This window comes from Taudactylus pleione, unplaced genomic scaffold (assembly GCF_031769625.1).
Source record: "Taudactylus pleione unplaced genomic scaffold, aTauple2 ptg000762l, whole genome shotgun sequence".
NCBI lineage: Eukaryota > Metazoa > Chordata > Amphibia > Anura > Myobatrachidae > Taudactylus > Taudactylus pleione.
In genome coordinates this window covers 4949738-4957027 of record NW_028285164.1, presented here as the reverse complement: position 1 = coordinate 4957027, position 7290 = coordinate 4949738, and positions in this window count along the sequence as shown.

The window sequence follows — 7290 nt, the reverse complement described above, 5'->3', positions numbered from 1 at the left end:
CCTTACATTACGTTACTTCCTGTCCTACCCTCTGGCTGTCACCTACAATAAACAAACAAATACAGGTGTAGGAGAAGCTCTATCTGCAGAGTCTCTTATGCAGGAAGCTGTGGCTGAGGAATTAGGAAGAGCAGCTAGAACTCAGGCCCCGCCCCAAATACACACCCAATAAACAGCACTATATATAGATCACACTCACTGCAAACTTATAACACATGTGCTGAAATAATCAGATATTGGCTGCACAATAAAAGTGTTCTAGAATATCATTTCAAGAATGTAAGACACTAATGTATATGTAAAAAGACTAAGGGCCGTATTCAATTAGAAGCAAAAAATCCTGTACTTTTCGCATGCCGGACTTTTCGCCGACATCGCTGGTGTTGCATGTGAAAAAGTATCACGCATGTCCCCGCTTATCCCCGTATTCAATTCCAAATGACGCAAAAACGTGTCCCGGCGAAACTTAAACAGGCGAAAAGTGCTGGCAGATATGGGGAAATCAGCCTGACACCCCCCAAAAGATGCACTGACATGGGGGATCACTATGGATACCACCGAATAACCCGCTGGAGGTATTTGGGGTGCTTAAATGCTCTCACTTGGTGCTATTTTGCATCTTTGGACAAGTGGTGAAGAATAGCATTTTGCAGGTTGTTTTTGCAAAGATAAGAAGTCCCAGGAAATTTGGGGTACATGAAAATGGGTGCAAGCATGGTTCAAAATTGCTAAAGGGAGGTCTTAAAAAACATTAAAAATGCACCTTCAGCCAACACCTATAATAAAAAAACACCTCCCTCATACTTGCAGACCCCCCCCAAGTCTATTTCGCTAGTTTGTAAGTTTATACCCCAACTTTGATTTTTTTCGCCCTCCTTTTTCAAAGTCATTATTTGGGGGTGTTCTTTAATAATTTTTTCGTTTTTTTTTACGCAGTTTACCTTTGGGGACCTGTCCTAAGAGTGCAGGGTGGTGTCCCCACCTGTGCACCCCAAAACTGCAATTCTGCACTTTTTTCCGCCACTTATTCATAGGCGAAACTTTTCCGCCGGGTACATTGCATCGCACCGGCGAAAAGTCGCAACATTTGAATACGGAGATAAGTTTCCGCTGGCGAAATTACGTCACCGGCGAAACTTTTACGCAAAAAACGGCTTTTCGACGCTAATTGAACACGGCCCTAAAGCTGAATACAGAAGCTAAAGAACATGAAGACAACAGTAGGCAATTAGAGACAAGTCAAGACTGTGGGCCATGCACCATGGCCTGACTGTGAGCCGCAGGCTGCTGCATCTGCGTTAGTGTCATTTGCCATAGACACGTCTGTGACTTTATGCTAATAATGGTCCCTGGTGCACAGCTGTGCGGCTGATTGTGCCAGGACTGCGCCTCCCACATTATTCATCACTAGATGCTGAAATAGTGCTGGGCACATCTATAATACGCTGCCATTGGTCACAACTTACACCAGCCCAATGCTAGGTGCCTCTTTCTGTTTAGAGTATGTCTTCTAATGTGATTGATTAAGAATCTGAGATTACAAACCCTTCAGTAACACTCTCATAATAAGGACAATCTCTGTCACTACCCAGGAACACAACATTTCTAATTAATTTTTAGACCGTGCGTCTCAATCTGTACCATGACTCTATACCCAGACTCAGTGTAACATGTCCCTGCAAGATTTTTATAGGTTTTTAACGCCGTTCATAAATATCAGCATTGTGCAGTATCAGGACCTGTATCCACAGAGCCGGCCCTAGGCATAGACAAACTAAGCAAATGCCTAGGAGCACCCAAGGCCGCCTAAGGCTAGCAGAGCTTTGGGGCAGGCACGGCCGGGGCACCTGCTTCTGGCTGGGCAGAGACTATGGTAGCTACTACTGTCAATGTTCAGCGCCATGATCGGAGCTCAGCTGACAGATCCGTTCGGGCCTGGCAGCAGCAAACAGTGAGCGGGCAGCGGCAGAATAGCCAGCGGCGGTTTGTGGGGATGGGGCACCTGGACGACGGCTGGTGGTTAGCGCTGTTGCTGTGCTGGGAGAGGGGTGAAGGGTGCTGTGCTAGGAGAGGGGTGAAGGGTGCTGTGCTAGGAGAGGGGTGAAGGGTGCTGTGCTAGGAGAGGGGTGCTGTGCAGGGTGAGGGTTGCTGTGCTGTGCTGGGACAGGGTTGATGGGTTAGGGGTACTGTGCTGTGATCTATGCTGGGAGAAGAGTGCTGTGATGGGTGCTGTGCTGGGTGAGGTGTGCTGGGAGTGCAGCACAATGGGAAAAGGGGCGACAGCACAGTGAGACCATGCCCCTTCTGTGAGGCCACATGATTTTTCAGGATCCCAGGGGGGGGCACCACCCAAAATCATGCCTACGTGGCTACAAGGTCGGTAATCCTAGAACTGAGGTCATCAATCTCAGCAACAAAAGATAAGATGTACCGGGCGCCAATCTTATTTAAGATTTTCTGCAATATGCAGTTATAGCTAATGTCCCTCATGGCCATATGGTATTAAAAAAGAAAAAGAAATTGAAATTTTACCGGGATGTTGAGCCCACGGTTTCTGGAGATCCTCCGAACGATTAGCCCTCCAATAGCACTTTTGGCTCTGCCGCTCGTCTCTAGGGGTTGAAAGCATTTATTCACTTTGAGCGTGTGATTGGTGAATGTGGATCAGTATCTGCCGGCGTCACTTAGTAAAACGTGTTTCTCCGCCTAAGAGTTCGGCGGCTTCCTCAGTCAGCATGTGGAATAAGTGGCATTGATTTATAAGAGCTTTTGTTTGATTAAGTTTAAATTATTTTAGATCCTATAAGGTGTTTTTATTATGCTGATTCTTCTAGAGTTTTATACATAAGTCAATATACTGTATGTGGTATATACAATTTGATGGAGTTTAATGATTAATTATTGGATCTTAATGTTGCTGGCCGGCAATTGGTACATGTTCATTATAATAATATATTTTATGCATTTTAGAAGTTTAAATTTGTATTTAATCAATAAATATTACTTTTGCTGTTTTCAGCACTCTCTCTCTTTTTGTCTATATTTTTCATCAGCAACAAAAGGTCCAGGTATCAGCTGTAATAAAGATCTTTAGATGCAAAGTAAAATCACAGCAATTTATGTTATAGATTTACTGTAATGTGGGTGTGTTATGTGCAGAGCAGCTCCTCATATATGCCTGTGTGTGTGATACCCTGTAATGTGGGTGTGCTATGTGCAGAGCGGCTCCTAATATATGCCTGTGCGAGTGATTCGCTGTAACGTGGGTGTGTTATGTGCAGAGCGGCTCCTCATATACACCCGTGTGAGTGATCTGCTGTAACGTGGGTGTGGTATGTACAGAGCGGCTCCTCATATGTGCTTGTGTGTGTGATCCCCTGTAACATGGGTGTGCTATGTGCAGAGTGGCTCCTCATATATGCTTGTGTGAGTGATCCGCTGTAACGTGGGTGATCTATGTGCAGAGCGGCTCCTCATATATGACTGTGTGTGTGATCCCCTGTAACATGGGTGTGCTATGTGCAGAACGGCTCCTCCTATATGACTCTTTGTGTGATACCCTGTAATGTGGGTGTGCTATGTGCAGAGCGGCTCCTAATATATGCCTGTGCGAGTGATTCGCTGTAACGTGGGTGTGTTATGTGCAGAGCGGCTCCTCATATACACCCGTGTGAGTGATCTGCTGTAACGTGGGTGTGGTATGTGCAGAGCGGCTCCTCATATATTACTGTGTGAGTGATCCGCTGTAACGGGGGTGTGCTATGTGCAGAGCGGCTCCTCATATATGCTTGTGTGAGTGATCCGCTGTAATGTGGGTTTGCTATGTGCAGAGCGGCTCCTCATATATGACTGTGTGTGTGATCCCCTGTAACATGGGTGTGCTATGTGCAGAGCGGCTCCTCATATCTGACTGTGAGTGATCTGCTGTAACGGGGTGTGCTATGTGCAGAGCGGCTCCTCATATATGCTTGTGTGAGTGCTCCTCTGTAATGTGGGTGTGCTATGTGCAGAGCGGCTCCTCATATAAGCCTGTGTGAGTGATCTGCTGTAACGTGGGTGTGCTATTTACAGAGCGGCTCCTCATATATGACTGTGTGAGTGATCCCCTGTAACATGGGTGTGCTATGTGCATAGCGGCTCCTCATATTTGACTGTGTGAGTGATCCTCTGTAACGTGGGTGTGCTATGTGCAGAGCGGCTCCTCCTATATTACTGTGTGAGTGATCCCCTGTAACATGGGTGCGCTATGTGCAGAGCAGCTCCTCCTATATTACTGTGTGAGTGATCCCCTGTAACATGGGTGCGCTATGTGCAGAGCGGCTCCTCCTATATGCCTGTGTGTTTGATCCCCTGTAACATGGGTGCGCTATGTGCAGAGCAGCTCCTCCTATATTACTGTGTGAGTGATCCCCTGTAACATGGGAGCGCTATGTGCAGAGCAGCTCCTCCTATATTACTGTGTGTTTGATCCCTTGTAACATGGGTGCGCTATGTGCAGAGCAGCTCCTCCTATATTACTGTGTGAGTGATCCCCTGTAACATGGGTGTGCTATGTGCAGAGTGGTTCCTCCTATATGACTGTGGGAGTGATACGCTGTAAAGTGGGTGTGCTATGTGCAGAGCATCTCCTCCTATATGACTGTGGGAGTGATCTGCTGTAACGTGGGTGTGCTATGTGCAGAGCGGCTCCTCCTATATGACTGTGGGAGTGATCCCCTGTAACGTGGGTGTGTTATGTGCAGAGCGGCTCCTCATATATGCCCATGTGAGTGATCCGCTGTAACGGGGGCATCCTATGTGCACAGCTATTGCTAAATGTTCACGTAAATATATGCTGATGCAAACACAATAATCCCAGATCAGTGTATCTGGACAATCAGCAAAGTAGATGATATAGATAATAACAGACTGGGCTTTGTGTGTTTCTGGGTGGTGCAGGCACTTCCATAAAAAAAACATCTACAAACATAAAAAATAACTTCCAGTGTTCCCTGGATGCCCGGTCATGATTGCTCTCATTGCTCTTTTAGTTCCTGCATGCCCTGGCAGCCACACATTTTTGGGCATGACCGGGCTCACTGGGACTTGTAGTCCACCAGTGAAAAAACTCATTCTTTTAATCATTATTTAAAAAATATTTTCACAATTTTCTTTGCACACCACCCACTGCTACAGGGATGTCGGTTGAGCAGAGGGCCTGATTCAGACCAGCTCGCGAGTGCTATTCGGTCGCAAGCGGGTCGATGGTGGCCCAGTGCGAATGCGCACGCGCACGATGGAGTCGGCTCCGTCGTTCGCATGCGTGAGACCCGGATAGCGACGGGGAAGCCGTCGCTCCGGGTCTCGCTGCAAAGGGGGCGTGCTGTCAATGTTGAGTGACAGCACGCCCCCTTTGGTGGGCGGGCTGGGGGCGTGTCTGGCCAGACAGAGGCGTTCCCATGGGAACGCCTACCGTCTGGGGCCGGCCCCACTGACATCACTTGAATGCTTTCGGCTCTGATAGAGCCAAAAGCACTCTTGGGCTTGCGGCAACAAGAGCCTACCGCAAGGATCTCGTCGCATGCCCGATGGTCACGATGGTCTTGACCATCACGACCATCATCATGCACGCTCGCATAAGCTGTAGGTGGTAACCCACAGCTATACAAGCGACCAAGAGGCCGCACCATTAAAAAAAATAAATGCCCTGATTCAGAGCGGGCGCTTGTTCAGAGCGTCCGGCTCTGAATCAGGCCCAGAGTGCAGTTATAAAGGTGATGGTATTTCCTAGGGAATTCAGCCTTGTACTGAACAGGTTGGGGATGCTGGACATAATGCTCTTCAGAGGCATCACAGTGAGTGGTGACATCCGGTGCAGCACATGGGGTCATGTATGATGTGATGCTATCCGAGCTGTGTGTTAATAAGAAACTAGTGGCATCTGGATGTAACTGTGATAAATGATGGTATTGTATATATAACATGCCGGCGCCTGTGAATTATAGGCTGTGAACTATGTAGATGTGAGAGGCTGAATTTGTGGCACATACAGGTAAAAATAAGATAACTAAGACATCTCCATAAGCTTGCGGCTGTGAAGCGCACTAGTTAGACAGGTCAGATCACACAATGTTTATATACAGTATATATAAATCTAGGGTACTTGTGTACTTTATGGACTCATTGCAGAGAGAACATAATGGGAGAGATGTACGAAGCCTGGAAGCGGTATCAGCGCACGTTATGTGCGCTGATACCGCTTCTCCCCGATGTACGATCGGGGGTGTGGGTGGTAAATGACAGGGGCGCTATGCACCCCTGTAGTTATCGGCGCTGCTATCTACAAGATAGCAGCACCGAGCAGCAGGGCCATGTACGAACGGTCATACCGCATGACCGTTCGGCCCACTGTAGCTGTCGTTATCGACAGCTACAGCCTGGCGCTAGCCTATCCACACGACAGGGACAGCGCTGTCCCCGCTGTGGCTGCTACCGGCTCCAGGGCTGCACGCGGGGATCTCGCGATACTTGTGAGATCCCGCGCATGCTCAGTGGAGCCGGCCAGAACAGAGACACAGCGCATCAGCACTAGGCTGATGCGCTGTGGTCTTTAGCAGGGAGAGCTGGAGGGGGGAGTTATCGCTCCCCCTCTCCGGCCGATGAGATGTTTATACATCTCATCGGTAGTGCTTCCTGCTTCGCCTCGGCAAAGAGGCGAAGCGGGAAGCATTATAGCAGCACGTTAAGTGCCACTATCATACATCTACCCCAATGAATGTTTCTAATGGTACTTACTTTACATACACAAGTGCCAAAAGTTGTCCCCACCTAAAGAAGAAAGTTGTCCCCTCTCAGGCTCGCTGCGTTCGCCACGCTTCGGTCTCAGTGCTCGCTATGCTCGCTGCAAGGTTATATCCCGCCTCTATGCCCACTTGGATGGTAGGGAATGATGCTGGACACTGGCTGATGACGTTGGGGTCTTCTCCGTGAAGGGGATTTAGACATTACCATGATTGATAATAATAATAAGTGTAGGAAACTTGGGTTCTCTCTGCAATGAGTCCGTAAGTACCAAATCTAGAGATTGTATAATTAAAGTGAACTGACGGGCTGATCACTCTTAATCTAACTACTTACAAAAACACGCTCTACTAGCGTAACTTCAATAGACAGCTGTGTAGTATACAAAGCCGGCAGGAGACGGGATGAATTTATAACCTAGAAACACTTGGAAGTGGCTGTGCGCGCACCCAGTTCAGTGAATAAATTAGGGATTGTGCAGCAAATGGCGAATGATATAATATACATAAC